The sequence below is a fragment of the Diprion similis genome, chromosome 4, assembly GCF_021155765.1.
Source record: "Diprion similis isolate iyDipSimi1 chromosome 4, iyDipSimi1.1, whole genome shotgun sequence".
Classification (NCBI taxonomy): Eukaryota; Metazoa; Arthropoda; class Insecta; order Hymenoptera; family Diprionidae; genus Diprion; species Diprion similis.
The window spans coordinates 9,903,370-9,924,334 of NC_060108.1; the positions used below are offsets into that span (position 1 = coordinate 9,903,370).

The 20,965-nt window shown below is 35.6% G+C and overlaps 1 protein-coding gene across 1 annotated transcript in view; it reads left to right on the plus strand.

The window, feature by feature from the left end:
* Positions 1 to 645: 645 nt before the first annotated feature.
* LOC124405564 (zwei Ig domain protein zig-8-like) overlaps positions 646 to 20,965 on the plus strand; it is a 230,116-nt gene continuing 209,796 nt past the window's right edge. Inside the window, exon 1 of the mRNA XM_046880582.1 lies at positions 646 to 760. The gene's annotated coding sequence lies outside the window, so the exon portion shown is untranslated. The remainder of the gene's footprint in view (positions 761 to 20,965) is intronic.

A 20,965-nucleotide genomic window follows, 5' to 3' on the forward strand; every position in this document is an offset into this window, starting at 1 on the left:
CTGGGCGAGAATTTTGAGGTATGAAACCCTTGGTCGGGAATTCATCCTAACGGATTTGGAGAGCTTTGAAGGACATGGTACCGCGCCCTTGATCGTAGTCTAATGAATCAGATGTGATCTGCACTTTCTCTTATGAAAGTAACAAAACGTCAATTCTTTAAAAAAAACTATAAACAATGAGGAAAATAACAAAACATTCGTAGTAATTCGGGATACAAATTCACGACTTCGGATCTATTACAGCAGTTGTTCAAATTGTTGATTATCGTTTTGTTAATTTCATACCAGAACCTTGTAGTGTTGTCAATGGCTGAATAAAATGTTTGGTCGAATGTTCAGATCACGTCTGATTCATTACACTATGATCAGGCTCGCGGTACCATATCCTTCAAAGCCCTCCACAGCCGCTAGGATGAGTGTCGGGGCATGGGTATCATACCTCGAAATGCTGGTCTAGGTATCCCCTACACAACCTATAAGTATGTACAGAGTTAACATATACACCCTGTACATCATACCCCGAATATGAATATCAATTCGTTTGCTAAGTTCGGAAAATTGCCGAGAGAAGCGCTGCACCTGCCCTCTGACCACGTGGGGTAGAAGAAAGCTTGCAAGCTCCGCGGGAGGCAGTAGTCCGCGGACCGTCATACGCTCAAGTTCGTCGTTCGAAGTTCGCTGGTTTTAAATGGAAGTTAAGAAAACAACCTGCGCCATCAAATATTCGCCGTTAATAATCGTCCGAGGGCGAGATAAGCTGGTGAGTTTAATTGTACGCCGTGACTTCTGGTAAAAATTCAATCCGGATGAATAATATTACGTTCAGTACACAATGATAATGAGAATTCTCATGATGGTGACTCGAAGCATTATTTATCCGGGATCGTAGAGGTGATGTGTGAAGTACGTAAAGAGCGAATATTTCGGAACGGTGTTCGTGAGTGTTGACAGGGTTTGACATGTTCACGAAATTAAAATTTGAACGAGAGTTTGAACTACGATTATTATTGCATCCATATTATGAATTGATTTTCGAAATATTGTACGGGAAAAAATTCGGTAACCTAGCGTAAATTCTTCGTATTGTATTGGGGAAAATCAGTAAGGCAATAAATTTATTCCGTGACTGATTAAATGGACGTTATTGATAACTTGTGATCCAGCAAACTATTAGCGAATTAGATAATATTACTTTACAAACAGAATGAATGAAAAATAACCACTCCCTATAAGTAATGATACATTTAGACCATTCAAGTACAATATTATTTCGACTAAAAATAATATTCATTCGCCATAAATAAAATATTTATTCGATGTCACTATTTCCTGCTCCTAAACATTTGTCAACCGTAAATAACAGAATTCAAATGAATTGATTGTAAAGAGATAAATACAAGTCTACGTACTGATATTTTTTACTTTTTGGGACATAAAATTAATACGAATGAACATTTTTTCTGGGTGTAAAGATAATTCTTAGCCGTATCTATTTAAATCTGCCTATATTTATTCATATTCCATTAAGAGCGGAATATACAAAATAATAATCGTCTCATAAAAAATTAGTGAATTCTAGAGTCACATATCTACTCGATTAACAATTGTTTTACGTGTTTTTCGCGCAAGTAAAACTCAAACAAACGGAAACTGTGCATTTTTCTATCTGAGATAAATATACAAATTGCACAGTAGAATGGAAAGATAGGCACAAAAACGTGAAACAGATAAAAAATCAAGCTGAGGAATGGAAAACAAAACATTTCGCTCATATTGAATTTTTTCCCGATAGTTTCAAAGCCTGCGGCAAGATTGTATTGTAAAATCATTTCCATGTACCGCGTTGTTTGCTGGAAAAGTTTATACGATCTCGGCACAGGAATGGAAGTACGGGAAACGAGTGGAAACGGAATCGATGTATAATTGAGTCTTCGCATGAGAAAATTTTATAAATGCATATTATGCAGAGAAATAAAAAAAAAATAATGTCATATTTCTTCGTTTCTCGATTAAACAATAATTGAAGCAAATACGGCAGATTGAAAACTACAACAATATGATATGTCACCTATCCTCCAGACATATCTTGATGTATTTATAAATTTCTTGCAACACCTGCAATTACGTTTTTCAATATGAAGAACAAAATATGATCTGATGATTCTGTGTTTTTTTTCTGCCTTATACACGTCACGTTTTCAGAATAGATCTTTTCCTGTGCGAAGTCTCGATTTGAAATGCAATACCCGAAGCACTTGCAAGCGTCCAGAGACTGACTAATTTGAACGGAGTTTGTGCCACTGCGCCGCCACATTATAGACGTGATATGAACAAGGATCCAGGTAGAAGGATAAATACAATGGCGGGTGCTGAGCATATATCTGTGATATACGGAGAGTATTGCGTAAGCTGTTTGACCTCGGTTTTGAAAAATATTCAAATTTGTTCCTATGTACCCTTAGTGCAAACACCAGTGCAAACCGAAGATCCCTGGGTTGCTAGGGGAACTTTAATTCCATGCAGCGCTATAGCTGTATGTATGCAAAATTGTATACATCACGGGTGAAAATTATGTGTAGAGCGTGGCAGCAAAAAACTACAAATCATCTCATGTAGAAGAATATTACGAAGTGATTACCTAGGTATTAAAACAGAGAAAAAAAATCAGTCGAATGGTGTAACACCATTTCCATTATTTGTGTATTTGAAGAAAAAAAATTCAATTCACTTTCATATTTCTTACTTCAGAAACCAAAAAGTAATGTTTTGTAGAATACACGGCTGGTGTTCTAAAGTGCTTGTGTAAATCAGAAATTCGTTATCAGTATTTAAAAAATTTATCAGAGTTATGTTTTTTTCTTATTGCCTCATTTTATTACACAGGTCGACAAAAAAACTTTTTTCTCTGGGTTTCTGTTTCAATGTATAAATTCTGATGCTAGGCATCGAAAAACACCAGAATGTCTATTCTCAGCATTTAAAGTTTGCTTCTGTCTGTTTCACGTCGATAGGTAAGTTTTATAGACTTTAATTGATTTTACGAGCAGCAGGTGGTAGTATTTTGATCAAAACGGTAGCAGATTGCATATTACTCGCGTAAGGCACATTAGTGAGTGTTTACTTGTCTATCCAAGCTGTAACAACCGTTCTTGTGAGTTAGAAAATTTTCTGAGTTCGAAAATGGCGTCAAGACAGTGTAAACAAGATGTTGATTCATTTTGTTTTATGCGTGGTGGATTTATTAAAGTAAGAGGCAAAAAATTTTTCTTGAAAACAAATTTAAAGCTTTGTGAAGCTTATGAAGCCTACATTAACCGGCGAATTCGGGATCAAGATAAACAATGGATACCTTACTTTGCCTGTGTGAATTTAAAATCATATCTAAAATTAGAATCTAAAAAAGTTTCGAACATATTTATATTTTTGTAACTTGAATACTCAATAACTGTTATTATTATACGGAAATATCATCAGAATTAACCCCAATTGATCTCAATTATCATACGAAAATATGATGGATGATTACATTTGGGGTTTAATACGAGAAAGTCCATACAAACAGGAAAATCACTGAAAATATTCATTTTTGAACTTGATTTTTATTATTTTTCATTTGTATGCTATTACTAATCATTATTATTGAATTAAAAACACTCCGATGTTCAGAAAAAGTTTGTCTGTTTCTAATTTAAAATAAAATTATGAAACATTCAGTTATTTTTCGTAAAATTGGAAAAATTGCTGTGGTTTCTACAAAAGCAAACTTTCGTAAAAAAATTATTTTTCTCTTTGTTAGTAATGTAGAAGAATGTGTTATATTTCATTTATGCTAAACTCCAGCGTCATAGTTTACAGAGGAAGAAATAAATAAGCAATCTAATTCACCAGAATTTTATGACGTTCTGTTAATTGTACTACTGTTTAGGTTGATAAATTACGACCCAGCAAGTTGAGAAAGTTTGTGTGAGAAAATGTCAAAGGCTAATTACATTTAGCTTCATATTCTTCTGAATCTATTGACAAGAATATTTGAATATCGAAAATAAAGTGGGATGTGAATATGAAATTGTTCACATATTACCCTATCAATTTTCATCATGTGAAAAAAAGATGTTCTATTTACATTTGCGACGGTAATTATATGGGCAGCAATTTTTCGGAGTAGAAATTGTAGGGGTTCTGGTGGGATTTACTTATCAGTACCTTCAAGTTACATTCACAAATGTTCTTTTAGCTTGTCAAATGCATCAACACGGTGGGTCTGAAGCATGTTTAAATGACGAAAAAGAGCACAAGCAATTTTGTTTTGCCGATTTATATTTTTTGAATCAAAACAAGACGAAATTCCCCATTCCAGCCTATTCCGCTAAATCGTTCTTGAGAAAACCCTGCTTTAAGTTTGAAAATATCCAGAAATCGTTACCGAGATCGTATGTGTAGCTTTTATCGATTTTCATGGGATTTTTTGTAAATATTCAAGTTTGGAACGATTATGTTTATTTGTAGGTATATTATAGTGGTTCCCTGTCATGCGTCATGCAGACGTCTAAATATCGTAACGCATATGCATTTGTATGATATGTGTTCATTAAGGTGGCGCAAAAAAACCGACTATTTCTTTTTTAGTCTCGTGTGACAACATGTTAGTTTCTGACGTTTTAAAAAATGTGGAGTGACCTCTTAAAATTTTTTTCTTGAGCTGTCCTTTGGGGTGGGCTCTTAAAACATCAAAAACGTAACATTTTGTCACACGAGACTCTGAAAAAAAAAAATTGTCGGTTTTTTGCAACACCCTAGAAATCATAGCAATAACATCACAAAGGCGATAAAACAATAACTTCGACTGAACATATCGTGATGCATCATCATTCTGTAGAAATGTTGAAGTGACTTGTGATTCTATTTTGACAATGATACTAAAAGCTTTCGAGGCTGTTCCATAGTGCAAAACTTGAAAATATGTAAACATGCTGAAAACTCAGTATAATTAACCGTAAATAAACAACAAACAAATACTTATGGGGAAAAATGAACAGCCAGCTTAGAGTGAATAAAAGAGTAAAAACAGTGAAATCAATTGTAATGTAATTTCTGTCGAACAGTATTTACAATATTTCCGTATAACTCTGTCGTCTTATTTCACCACTATCGATCAGAATACGGATCTAGAAAACAGGGGTGCAAGATTAGCGCTTATCCCTTAAAGTCACACATTTTTTCACTCAACATTTTGGCCTCAATTTTATTACTTGGCGATTTTTGGGGGCACTGATCACGGATCTGAAATTAGTATTTCATAATACCTAAATCCAAAGTGACTGATCCAACATGGCAGATGTAACATCAAAAAAAACTATCAAAACTCTGTGATTCCGGCAGAAACTCGTTACTTTCATATTTCAAGTTGTAAATAAACTGTGATATTGTTAGGACATGGAAATTTTTGAGGTGGAACGCTGAGCATCCCACTGTGATTGAAAGGGTTAACTCTAATCGGTCGGTTTGGCTACGTCCCACGTTTTACGCCCCGGGGATTTTAAGATCGAATCCTTTAAGTCTGCGTAGATATGGAAGCTAATTTCGAAGAAGCATGAAAGTTGAACTTACAGAATTTACCCAATCACGTCGACCTGCGTGATAGGCATCATTAAAACGTTCGAAGAACATCTCGAAGGATTTGGAATCGGTTTCTCTTTATCGTGAGTTCTCGTTTCGTTCCTTCCAATCCCATTATTAATATATGCGCTTTTTCTACACCGAGAGCTTCGCGTTGGTAGTTTTAACGTATAATCGCGCAGCTAGCTACACATTCGTTTTAATCAAGCCGGCGAACTCAGCTCGCTCACCTATTGACTGACGATGGGATGGGATGACCGCTAACTAAACTCGTTCGGCTGAATAAACATGGAAAACATTCGCTAGCCGGCTCTCATACTCGTTGCAGACTGCAATGCAGCAGCCCTGCATCTGGGCATGCATTTGTCTCTCCGCATGGCGGACAGATACGAAATTTGTTCGTGTCAACGGAATCAGTATACAGCAGAGCGGATCCTCTAGTTTTACATTGAATTCGACTGTTTTGCAACCAATTAACACTTCGACTGATCAGGTCAATCTACGACTGATCCATTTTGAACAAATTTTCCCTGCAGTGTGCACGTAAGTTATGCCTACAAGATGCGTATCCTATTTGTTTGGCAATTGAATAATACATATGGAGTTTGTCAGAAGATCTATTTTGATTTTCCAAATTGGAGTAGCTGTACAAAATTTGTCGTTGCCAATATTGTATCACAGTCCTTAACGCTATTTTAGTTTTTACTATAAACGGAAAATATAAAGCTGGGTACTAAATGAAAACGAGTTTTGTAAATGGTACGACAAAGTCTGGTGCTTTTCACTATTTTTTGCATAATGATCACTTGTGCTATATTTTTTTGTCATTACCGCAATATAATTTATTGTTACTTCACCAATGAGTTGACGTTAAGGCCTTATTCGACTTAGAAAAAATGTAGTCAACTCATTGTCAGCAAAGAGATTGAATGTTGCAATAATCAGAAAATGTAGCATTGGCAATCATAATAACACTATATTAGTAGATTTTACATCAAGGAGGCTCTTTTACGGTATTTTCACTCTCAGCGTAGGTTTGCAATACGGATGAAGGAAAGAATACAAATTTGAAAAACCTCAGTGTGATCGTATATCTTTCCAAGAAAAGTAAATCTTCTCTGTTCATCTCGCTTACACTTAAAAATTCGAAAAAAATTAATTAGATATTCGTATGACGTGAGCTGTTGTTCCATTAGAATCGAATTTGTCCACCAACATGGATAATCAAACATATTTCACGCGACGAAACGAATTTTCCGTTCAAGTACAGACACTTTTCGATCGATTAACAGTCTAATGCATTTTTAATGAGTTGTTCGAGTTATTTTCTGCATTAGATACGCATTTCGATAATCATTAAATCGATGGCTAATTTCGCACCGAAGGTAAGCTTAATCCAACTTCCTCCTTGAAGTAGGCAGTTTCAAATCGGATTAACTTAGCTTTACTCGTGAATCGGTTAAATCGAATTAAGAACAGTTTAATATCTTGGCTAATGTAGCCTGAATATGAGGACAAAAAAAATTTAATTTTTAACCAATTTTGACTTACATCCAAAGTTGCATCAACACTGTCTACTCCGATTTAGTCCACTTCTCTCAAATTCGGTTCTGCATTTTTTTCACAAAATTGTTGCAAGTATGATCTGAGACTTGGAAATTTGATTTCACAAGCATTCGAAATTCCTTTGTTGAAAGAGATTCGCATTTATAAATTATTTCAATATGGTTGAATTCGCGAATAGATATACATATATGTATACATATTCGTATCATATTTTATTGTCTGCAAGAACTCAGCGCTTCTGCACTTTGATTTCACATTTTTGCAAATATCCTAGAGTATTGGGACAGAAAAATGATAAAATTACGTCGTAAATTTATCGCCGCATTTCGCCGTGGATTATTTGATTTATGACGATAGCACAGTATTGAACGGTTATACCATGGAGTTCCATTCCCAGACCGTGAATTATATCCGTTACCGCTGAGTGTGAACGATTTTTCTTCCCGAACGGCAAATCACTGACAATGAATTTCAATTCTCAGTCATACGCGGAAATGAAGGACTCACTTTTTTCGACGATATTTTTCAAATTTAAGCCAGTTCAAAATTTTATGTTTCTCAAATAAACCTTCACAATTGCATCATGATATTTCTTCAAAAATAATTGAAGCTGTGGAAAATAGTGTGTAGAAAAACGTATAATAGGAACACGTAGTATCTGCATGCCACAAAATTTCACCCTGGAGAATAATGAAGTGTATACAAAAATGCAGGGAAATATTATGTGAGTTGACAATATTCATGAAGTAAGAACTTTTTTCTTTCAAATTTTTTTTACAATAGTATATACCGGTTATTTCAAGGGACGGAATAACAAAGTGCGAAATGTAGAGAAAGAGCACAAAAACGTCGGATATAAATGGAAATTCTTCTTTCACCTCGCCTCGAGCTGCAATGGATTTTCAATTTCGGGTATACCTTTATCGTACACTTGCCCTAGGCACTCGCGTTTTTCCCTCATCAACAGACGGCAGTTTTCCGGTCAATTTTCCTCCCAGGTATATGTGTACCTAAATGTATAACGCTTCGTTGCTATAAGACGTCACGCAAATGGATCGGCAATCGAGTTTCAGGAATTGAAAAACACCGGAATTTGAGGTATACGTATATGATTGATTCGTTTCTTACTCCGGAGCAATGTTTCTCAATTAATTCAACTCTGTTGTTTTTCATTCTCAACGCTTTCGCGTGGCTATTATTTTCGTCTTGTGCTTCACGTCTCTAATGTTCTGACTGTAAGAATTAGTGAAATACCTTATGAGGTTCGGAAATATTTTTCACCAACGACCACTAGTAAAATATTTGAAAATATTTGCTATTGACAGTTTTCTACAACGAACAGACAGAAAATTTTTAGAGCATATTTTCTAATATTTTGTGTCTTCCCAAAGTATTGACAAAATAATGATTTTATTGCTGATGTATAAAATCAGCCATGTCGGATAAGAAGTCAGATAAACCAAAAGTCCCAAGAACGTTTTGGAATCCACATCACTTGCAATCTGAAAATTAGGTGCGCCATATGAACTTTCAAGATATTAACAATTTTTACAGTGAAATTAAGGATTTTTGATTTCTCCTATCCTCAAGTGTTCTCTTCCTTTTTAACATTCGTTAATCGTTTTTCACGTGCATAGTCTGAAATGAGTTGTTTAAAAGATGCCAAGATTCACTTGTGGAATGTCAGAATGTCGCAAGGTTCGCAGTGCTTTTGCGCAAAGCTTTCTCCATTAACGGTAATAGGACAAAGACGTTTGTTGAATATAATCGGCTCGTGAGCTTTGACTGGAAGCCACGCGGTTACCTACCGTTCTGGGGCAGACAATTAGATTAGGTATTCCGTTTGTCAGTTTAACTGTTAGAAATTCAACAGACGATGGAAATTGACGTCCTCGGATAAGGAACGACGCTCAAGCGACTCCATCGTTCCCTGAATTTCTCCAAATTCTCATTCATCAAGGTACTATTGATCCCCCTAATTCAACAAATATTTATTTGACATGTTGATTGGCCGTAGACAATTTTTTCGTTGCTTAAGAAGGTTGCTTGTTCGAAAATCGATACTTTTTACCATTTTTAGTACTCGGAAAATTATTGAAATCCTAAGCTATAAAGATCTCTTTGAAAACACAAGAGTATAAAGTACTTTGATTATGACCAAAATCGTTGACAACTAGGCTACATTTTAGAACAATAATTGTTGAAAATATAGTAGATTTGTTTATTTTCACTCGCGGCTCATTTTATATGGAAGACTATTTTCTATGAAGTCACTATAATAGATTCTTTTCAATAGACTCATTATGGCTATTTGTTGATCAGAGCCAATATCGGTGCAATACTATGTGAAATTATATATTCAACAATGGAATCATGATAGAAGAAACATGTCTGCGTAAATTTATGAAAAGTAGTTTCCTGAATAAAAATAAGCCATAGTAATGTGAAATCGAACAAATCTACTACATTCTAAACCATTTTGGAAGTGATTGGGAATGAATCATCGATATTTCAAGTTTCTTTCACTATTTCAGTATTTTCGTATATATGAAGAGATAAAATGTCACAAAAATGATAATTCAATAAATACCCAGTTTACGGCTATCTCATAATATGAATAGAAAGTATATAGATTTCCAGCGATCAAACCTTCTTTTTTTGTCAAAACATTTGAAGTCATTAGCAATTGCAGTACTCTAAACTGGAACGAATATCGTGTCCTCATCTTCATGTACAGTCGAAAGTTCGCAATCAATTTTACTGCAGGTATGGTCAAATTCGCAATCAACTTTAAGGCGAATGCAGTAGAGGGTGGATGAAGAAAAAGCAAACAAAAAATGTAATGAATCAATCAATTAGCGAGGGTGAGGTGCAGTGATCAGTCATTTGTTTCAATTTTCGTATTTTCATCATAGCTTGGCCTGGAGTGGCGGGGGAGGGGGAGGGGGGTTTCATTAATTTTTGTTCTGAAACCCGACACGCACGCAATTCCCCAAAAACATTTTCATGAAAATGAGAATTGTATACGCGGCACGGTGAGGGTGTAACCATCGAACCTCGATACATTCGGCTATAGGTGCAGCTTGGTAAATATACTCGTAAAACTGGATCGTTTATTTTGATTGAAGCGTGATTGAGTAGGGGTTTACCCAGCGTAAGCCAATTAACGGTATACGGATCGATGAATAGGACTCTTTGAAAACTAATCGATTTCATTATGCAGGAGTTTAATTTCAAGATACATCACAATACTAAACTCAATTAGCAGCTTGGAATATTTTCTCAGCAGAGAAACAATTATCAGAGGGGCTAAAATTGAATTCCAACGATTTCAAATTTTTTTCGTAAGGGTTGATTGGTCGTTATATACGATATTGTATATGATGTACACTTTCGCTAACAAGAAACATCAGTTTGGTGTCCGCTTCCGATTTCGTTGCGACTCATGTATGCCGTAGAACATTGAAAATTGAGAGACACGTTCCTTCGTCCTTTTCATCGGCGGAAAAACGAATCAAAAGGGTGAGAATGACTTCCAAATATGGGCACCCAATGGGTCGTTTCTCAGTTTCGAGTAAAATCGCTTGACGTATTTTAATGAAACGAACGTTGAAATGTTTCATTCATCAACAAAAAACCAGTATCGCGTTAATCTCATTCAAATACATCAAGCCCATCAAGAAATTACCGCGTTGGTCGGCCATTTTAAGCATTGTTATCACCGCTTTAACCGTTTTTCCGCTGTTTTTAAATTTTCTACAACATGCATGAGTTACAACGAATTCGAAGACAGACACCAAACTGGTGTTCCTGTAAGTATATCAACTCATGAATATCACAATGATATTTCATCTGTGATGGGAAAACTCCTTGAAATCTGGAAGAAATACTTCGCAATCTAATTGTAAATTAGTTTCGGCATATTATGAATACACATTTCAGAGAGATTACACACACCTTGAAGCTTAGCTATTCGCTTTTTTTCATCAGTCTTTTTATTAGATAACAGTCCTTTCATGGGGCCCATCATAGATCGGTTATTCAAAGTAAAAACAAATATGATTTTTTCTTAAAATGTCCTTAGTTCATAAAGAATCAATTTTATATAAAGAAATAACGCAAAGCTGATTCGACAAAAATGTTTTCTACAACTTATGCCCTATATTGTAAGTTAGATCCATACATCTATACGAATTGAAGGATTCCAGATATCATGGTTTCTTTCAGATTATTGGGTCATCTGAAAACTGGTAGGAGACGTAGAAACGGACGTGAGTCCGATGTAGGATAAAACCAGTTTAAGATTGGATAAATTCTGAGTTATGGCCGTATAGTTTTGTAAAAACGTTAATTAGAAACACAATAGTCGTTTTTATATGAATGCACGTTCTTTTTCTTCACTGAAACCAAATTCTCTAATGCGGCCACGAAAATAACAGTTTAAGTAGACGTTCTAATATATCTACTGGGTTTCTTCGTAGCAGTAAAATAATTGTGCAAAACGTTCCGCCAGACAGACGCAAATGGCCAAGTTTGCTCAAAATGAATGAATTCTTAGATTACGAAGATTTCGGGTGGTTACAAGAAATTTCAAATGATCCTAGAAAACTCTAGAAAAATTCAAAAAATCTTACACGATGCCAATTATTTTGCGGGATTTTGAATCGGTGTCACTTGATTTTCATAATTCTCTAAAATTTCAAATATTCCATGAGACTGCACAAATTTCCAAAGAACTTTACAGAAATCCACACGATTTGCAACTATTTTATGTGATTTCAAGTATTTCTATTGGCGTTCAAAAAATGCTTGGGACTTCAGAAGATTTCAAGTCATAATTCCGAATGATTCTTAAAGGTCTCATCAAAAAGTATGGGCAATACTTAGAGTGGTTATACCCAACTCTGCACACTTTTTCTAGGTTGAGTGAAATAAATCAAATGCGCCGGTAAAAATATCTAATTGCAGTTACTACATACGGAGTGCTTAAGGGGAGACTTCGGTGAAATCTTAATTATCGGTTGAAAATTGTCGTATAAGAAAATCCTTCCACCCATTTTCAGATTATGGTAATATAGGCCTTGAAAAAATTTCAGCCTTCTGCGATGAAAATATATGAGCAAGCAACTTTTGGCAGGGGTGGACACAATCACCTTTAAAAGGCTCCTTGCGCATACATTTTCAACTCAGGAAATCGACTTTTTCTGTCAACGTCTATTCTACCGTAATCTGAAAATTGGTGGAAATATTTTCTAATACGACTATTTTCAATGAATCAAGAATTAAAATACCGTTTTTCCCCCGAAATTTCGGAGTGGAGTCGAAGTTCCGAATTATAAAAGCTCCGAGATTCCAAGTCCGCGAAATTATAAATTTCCTAAAGTAAAGTACTACAATCGCAAAGCTCGGACCGTTGGAAGTGCTGATAGGCGAAGTCTCTAACGAAAAAGTCCCGAAACTACACAGTTCCGACGACTCAAAGTTCTGACAAGCATTGCTCAGCATTGTGATCGAATTCTGTAAATTCGGAAATTCATAATTTCGGGTACTTCGACTTTCGGAGCCTTTACGATTCAGAACTTCGACCCACACCGAAATTCCACCGCAGTCTCCCCTAAACTACTTTCTCTATTTACTATTAAGTATTCAGTGTATATTTTCACAAATAATAGGATAATTTGATGTTGTTATTACAATAAATTCATATTCAGACTTTATTTATGAACCATTTTACGGATTGACAATAGGGTGTCCGTTATTTCCCAAGTTGGCTTTTTTTTGCTGCCACCCCCTAAAGTTTTAGTTTTTGCCCTAAAAAAAATATTATGCCAAAGAGAGATAATTTTTATTTTAAATCGTGCCACAATCATGCGACATTTCCCATTTGAATGACATGAGATTTTTGTGCTTTTTGCAACTGATTTTTTTATCATCGAAATAAACAGTAGTACAGCAATGATCGATGCATATTCTTGTAGGAAATTGAACGCTCTACAAAAAAGATCCTTTATAATTTTTTAATAAATCTACTCGTCCAAAAGTAATTCGAGATTAAATTAGTGTTCATGGTAAATTTCATAGTTTTGCAAGTTTTGCAATAATTTTCTTTTACATAATCATTAAATTTTTAGAGTAATGTTCTAGAAACTATCTGAAACAAGCTTGACAGTTTCAATATCGTAAGAACTCCCTTGCGATTAACAATAAAACAAGATTTATTATTTTTAAAATTTTTTCACAACGTTTTTGCTAAGCAAGCTAAGGCTGCTCAGCAAAAGGTTAATGAATAACAAATGGAAATAAACTGAAAATTTGCTTTTTCGCTTTTTAGCAAAGGTCAGCAAAAAAGTTAACAAAAAAAGGTGCTTAGCAAAAGAGTTCTAAAAAAAGATAAAAAAAAAATAATAAATCACGTTTTATTATTAATTACAAGATATCATTTACAATATTTAAACTGTCCAGCTTGCTCCAGATAGTTTCTAGAATATTAATTTATAAATTTAATGATTATTTAAAATAAAATTATGGCAAAACTTGAAAAACTATAAAATTTACCATGAACACTACTTTAACCTCGAATAACTTTTAAACGAGTATATTTATTGAAAAATTATAACAGACCTTATTTGTAGAGCTTTCAATTTCCTACAAGAATATGCATCGATTATTGCTGTGCTACTGTTTATTTCAAAGATAAAAAACTAATTCGAAAAATTACAAAAATCCCATGTTATTTAAATGGGAAATGTACCATGATTGTGGCATCGATGTGATGATTTCTAATGAAAATAAAGAGCTTTTTTGGCATGATATTTTTTTTTTTAGGGTAAAAACTAAAACGTTAAGGGGCAGCAGCAAAAAAAAGCCAACTTGGGAAATAACGGACACCCAAATAGACACTATGTGTGGAGCTTTCCATGTCAACTTCGCAAGGCTTTAAAAGTCGACGTTTTTGATTTGGCTGAAACTTATCATTACTCTTTACATTCTGTGAAAAAAAATTTCTAGATGACTTTTCAAATTCTTATTCGTGACGACCTTTGAGTCATAAATTTTTGAAACATTAGTCATCTTTACACTTAATTCTCAATTTTAAATCTAAGAATCGAATTTTTTGGGATTATATTCTCCTTTGGAAAATTACGAAATAATTCTCAAAATTTCTTGCTGTGAAAACGAAACTTTTCAGCTTGGATGGATCGTTGAACTATGATTCCTTCATGTTAATTTTCAATTTTGAAAATTTCGAAGAATGTGATCTTTCTCTGATTATAAGAATTTTTCTTATAATTCACAAGGTGTTGACACGTAATTGATTCCACAATGGTTTTTGAGTTCACCTCCACTGTACGAGTATACAATACTCTGTAAATAGCAAACACCGTACTGGAACCTCCCATACCAAGTCGTCAGACACTTTCACACGTCACTGAGAATTGTATTGGAGTTTTAGAGGGTTGTAATACATTTCTTCAAGAGTACGGATACCGATTTCCAGATCTTCGTTTACAGTTTTTGTATATTCATGTGATTATCAAGAAATCGACAAAATAAAATTAATATATTCGGTTAAATTTTTGATTTCTTTCATTCTGTAGATTTTTTGACGATTATATAAATGTAGAAAAACTGCATGCAAAATCCTGAAAATCAGTATCCGTATTCTGGAAGAAATGTATTACAATCCCCTAAAAGCTGGATACACTTTTGAAAAAAGTTTGACAAATGAGTGTCATCAAAAATATGATTTTTTTTTTTTAATTTACTACTCACAAGCCGTGACGATTAAAAATTTGAAAATATGTAATCAAGAAGTGTTATTTCACAAAATGAAAAAAGATAACGAAGTTTCAGCAAAATCAGAAATGTCAACTTACAAAGTCTTACCAAGTTAGCATGGAAAGCTCCATATACAATCACGCTAAATAATGACTTGTACTACATTCTCTTGTGATACCAAAAATACATAAACCATTTTTCTGTAACGATCCGTAGTTCATAAAAATTTTCTAATAACTACAACGAATGCAATCACTTATACGACGTGTGGAGATGATCGATCATTGCGAAACCTCTGTTAATCAAAATGATCTCTGCAAAGTCATACAATTTCTTGCAAAGGTCACAGCTATAGTTGGCCGACTTGAATGAACCGGAGCGGTGAATCACGCCCTCCGGTTGATTTTGGACGTGTAAGAAAATGGCCGCGGAATCCGGGCACGGTAAGGCAATTGGAATTCTTGGTACTTTCCGTGAGCCGAAGCGTTTCCTGCGGCCATACGGTCGGTCGAACTCGCGTTGGGCTGGCCGCAACACGAGATTAGATTACCTCACGATGGGATTAGGCGGGCCGGATGGGTAATAGATTTACCCGACCCGCGAAACCTCGCCAAAAACAGTTGGAGGTCCACTTTACTCCTTATTGCCACGTCGTCGTCGCGTCGTAGTCAACGTCTTTTTCTTCCAGTCAAGATAAAGATGAAGACAAGGCGGATGTAGAAGTGGAGGTGGTGGTGGAGACGGAGACGAAGGGTAGTCAACCTTGCAGGAACCACCCAGCTGCAGTTTGCAGAATGCTAATTGTCCCTAGGACAAAGGAACGCGAGGATTTCGTCTTCGCGGGTCTCCCTGCAATTGTGTGCTCTCCTGCAACGGCGAAGAGAACGGCGACGCTGTTTTCATCTTTCTGTCATAACCTTTGCTCATTTTTTTGCATTTTTTTTCATTTCCAGGTATTTTCGTCTACCGAGAAAATTTCACCTTCCCACAGGGAAAATTCCGCAGCTAGATAATGGCTTGTCCTACTTCGTCGCTTTAGAATTTGTTTCGTGGTATTTTTCAAAGGCTTGATACTGCATGCTCATCGGTTCATTTATAAGTCGACGTTTAGTCAGACCCTTCACGAAAGTGGTGAAGAAAATCTCACGGAAATTCCTTGTGAAGACATTCGAAACTCGCAATGGATTCTGTAGAAATTATCTTACCTTCGATAAGCTTAGTTGGTTTATTTATATTGTTACAAATGATAACTTACTTTGTGAAAACAAGCAACGATTAAAGTTACACCACTTTACAGTCTGAGATTTCAATGGTTAACACAGTATTTTTTATTGACTCATGAACAGTTTAGTCAAGATTTGGGATATACGCAACCGCGAGTCGTAGAACTTTGTAAAGTTACGTGACATATTATCTGTACGGAATACTCATTGATGTAACGTTAAAATTTCGTCCAAAATGGCGGAGCAATTCCTTCATAATTTAGGTTACACCAGAGCAATTATAAAAAAATTAAAAAATTCGACGTATGGTGAACGGAAGCGATAGAAGCTTGGCAAGTTTCCTGCATCATCTTTAACCCTTGATCTTTCACCCAACTTTCATTCAAATCGATTAATCAATTTTTCCGGACTTAACAATTAAACATTTTCTAGGTACATGCAAACACACACATTTATACGAATGTTGGACAATATTATGAAAGAATTGTGCGAGTGACAAATGAAACGTACCGTATTACCTAACGGTAAATTAATTTTTTTTCGCAGCAACTTTTTTCATAACGACACATACAACGGCCACTCTACTCAACAATCATGCCCGAGAACGCGAAACTTTCGCTCAATTTTTATTTAACAAATTCTGAAACGTGCGCAAACCTTGCATCCGAAGCTTAGACCTTATCTTCGGCCTTTATCCAAATCGAGCTGAGTCATGGGAAGGTAATATCTTGACGAGTGGTGCATGCATAAGAATTAGGTGTGATATGAGTACGTCCGAAAGATGGACATTATGAGCACGTTCATCTCTTCCTGTCCGAGTTTGACGAGGGGCATCACAAAAGGGTCATTTTTTGCAAAGAAATATGCAGAGTGATGTTCAAACTGTATATTATTATGTACTGTCCGACCTCTTACCGAGACCACCCGCAATAAGCCCACTTCCCCAGTTTCAGGTTCGCGCACTTTCCCCCACTTCGATTCAACCTTAAAGCTTCAATTATTCTCACGCGGAACTCTTAATAAGAACGCCCATCCTACAAGATAAGAAAGAGAGAGAGAGAGACAGAGAGAGTGAGTGAGCGAAGAGCACGCGCATGGTAACGGTACTTGAATTCCCAAAAAAACTTTCCCGTGGCGGCTTTTACGGTTTTATTGTGAGATCGGACTGTATATGCAAATATGGAGACAAGAAGAAGGTATAGAAAGAATGCTTTCGGTACAAACACTCTTCACATGCCCAAATAATCTACTTGATTAATCATTTCTATATTCTTCTTGCAATACCCTGGCAATTGATAATGGACATGCGATCCCTACAAAATAACTTAACTAAGCTTAAATATCAGCAACAGTCACATTGAAAAAGTGATTGTTCCATTACTTGCGCATTGTTCTGTAACTGCAACGTCGATTTTGATCCTCATCAGCGCCGCGCTCCAAAATACAGTGCACTCTCTCAATAGAGTCACTACAGGACAAGAGGGAAACCAAAACTCGATGGTAATCGAGCGTCCAAAACATTCAATTTGTTGTGCGGCCTTATTGAGAGTTGTGCTTGAAAGAATAACTTCAGCTAGGAAGTGGAGGACAGCAACCGAATATGGAAACGGGGAAGTGGCCCTATTGAGAGAGTACACTGTAGTACGCATCTCAGAATTTATTTACGGGATAACGAGTGCATGACTGTAATGTTGAAATATGAAATTGTTAGTCCTGATTTTCGTAAATTCCATCCATTGTTTCCAGAGAATTACGGTGGATCTCGGTCGTCTTTACGCTTCATCGGTTCCATTCAAATTGATAATTTAAAAACTGGCTTTCATCCCCTTATCTCCTGTCACTCACCTCCTGCTCTCGTACGTACATTTCCAAAATTGAAGTAGCCGTTTTCACTCACTCTAAAAACGAGCGTATCTTATCTGCTCACACTGAAAAGCAGAAAATAACCACACAGAGGAGAGACGAATACTGATTTGTACTTTTTATGCGAGATCGTAACGCAGAGGGCCTATCGTACTTGTATAAAAAGTATGCTGCGCGTTTTTGCACGAAGTACAAATTTGAGGTTAGGCTCGCGTAATGTCAGATTTGTTCGCGACGGCGCATGCGCATTCGCAGACTCTCTCTACCATCATAGAAACGGGTGCTTCCTATATGAAAAACACGCATGAAACATGCGCGCAAAACATGCTCGCATTATATAAAATTATGTCTGTGGCGAAGCGAGATTCCGGCAGCGTTCATACCGATTGTGGATTAATCTTTAATTAACTAGAAATTATGCCGTCAAACACGTGATTACATTCCGAGTCCTGACAGGAAGAGTAGAAACTACGCTGTCGGTATAACCAGCTCATGAACAGATTTTATTTCAGGCACGTTAACCCAAGCTGACCCTGTCGACTTTACTTGACCTATCCTACCCGCAGCGCTTGTTCCTTCACTCTGTAATCGACTCGACGTAGAGTTATTGTAGCAACCCTCTTCTCGGTTTTTGTATCCTCTGTTCTTTTTCTATGCTTCTCTTTTCATCCTTTCTCTTCCCACAAGTTCCGCGCTCGCTATGTAAAAGCTTTTATCGATTTAGCCGGTGTCTTCAAAGGCAGTGAAAACATATGTACAATAAGTGCATGTATAACACAATATACCACGAGCATACGGCGTTCAGCAACTAATTTATACGGTATATCAATCAGCTGTGGCGTGAGGTAATATGGTTGAATTGAGTTATCGGGTTTGTGATACGGCTATTATTGGCACTTTGAAATACCCTGCTTTTTTATCCGATTTTCTTTTTTTTTTCTTTTTTGTTATAAATTGATTTGAAAATCTATCATCTCTGTTCATGGACAAAATTAATTATGTCGTTTTCAGTCACGCTTATTCACAATTAAATTTCTTTTTCCGTGAAAGCATGTAGCTATAATACATGAGGCATTCGACGTGTGATCTTTCTAACCGGAACATCCGCCTTCTCAGAACTATTTCATACTTTGTAAAATGATTTCGCTAGTTGAGGATAGTATCTGTGATTTATATTCAAAGATATTCAGACGTTAGCAGCAGTTAGCAGCAGTTAGCAGCAGTTAGATAACATATGTTCTAAAAATGACAATTTTCGAGATTCAATCCAGTGCTTAATCGTAAAAATCATATATCACACGAGAAAAAGTTAAAAATATAAAAGTTTCGTTTCCAAACGAATTTGAAAGTCATAAAACGCCACAAAATACGGCTGCTCTCCAAAGTTGATAGAAGAACCAAAAATACCTCAGCTTTTTCAGATTTCATTGATTCAGTACTATTTTTTGACTAGATTTCAAAAAATTGTCTTCCGTATAACGCATATAAACTTTATCATGCGGATTAGTTCATCCCCATTCATTCATTCAGTCAGAATATTTCTTCTCTTTTTTTCTTAGTATTTAATTTAGATTAATTTTTCTAAACTGCATTTGGCCCCGTAAAGAAATTTTTAACCGTTTTTATAGGCTCACAAAGAAGTATCATCCGGAATTTTCAGAGATAAATATGTACGGTTTTCGCTGAGTCTGATTGTGAAAACTGAGATGTTTTCGATTATTTATCGGATTTGAAGGGTGGTCGTATTGATTTGCATACTTATTATGACTTCAAAATTCACTCAAAACTTTTTGATTCCCAACTTTTTTTCTCTGATGTAAAACTTTCAAGTTATACTGAACTGAAAATTGAAGTTGTCAATTTTCTAGTGTCAAATAGTTTCCTCAGTTTCGTTTGGATTACATACAAACGATGATGCAAAGGTAAAGGTATCATATTTCCAACCTCACCATGGGCATTTCTTGCTCTTTGTTTTTTGCTTAATCTCTTAATCCTTGCTACGGTTCTAAATCTAATTCTTTCCGGTGACTTTGACGGTATTCTATTTTATCTTTTTCGATTTTTCTATAACTATAATGTATCCATTGTTGAAACAGTCACCACTCATGATGAAAAAAATTAAGTTCGCAGTCACGTATAGCTGTTCAATACTTCACATGTGCTGATCTGTTTGTACGTTTAGGGGAGCATGGGGCAATTATTAACGAAAATTGTTGATAATACTCATAATTTATACAATTTATTTTTTCATAAATTACGAACGTAAGCTTTACTTATCTGGCTACTAGAAAATCACTGAACAGCTATTGCGCTGAATAATCTTTGGATAAAAAAAAAAATGTCATTCGAATCCCACACTTCGGGAAATAGGAGTCATTGATATATTATTGTACCAAATTATATTAAAAAAATAATAATTTGATCTCGTTTTTTATTACAATTTCAAGAGTGACACCTTAACTTAGATAGATATGGTGGTATAGCTGGTTTAAATACAATATAGTAACTATACATTTTAATGCTTACCTGGAACGTTGAAATTTAAAACTTTTTATGAAGCGGAGCGAAAAACACACAACTGTCTCATGCAACCAACGCGAGAGGCCACTTTGTTGAACGTTCACGAAAACATCCGTTTGCACAAATACGAGAATTGGAAAAGTTCATTTTGAGACCACTCTCATTACCCATAGATTCCCATTACCCCACGCTCCCCTACGGCTGGTTTCATTTCGACTGATTCGCAGTATATTCCTATGCCAGCCTTGAAGAGGTACCGTTCAACATTAGGATCCATTAAATCAACATTTTTTTTAGCTTTCACTACAGATAGTAACAGAAGATTCTAAATTTCTCCAGCTGCTGTAGTTGAAATAGCTATTTAAATATCAAGTGATGTATGCTAAAGTAAAGAGTAG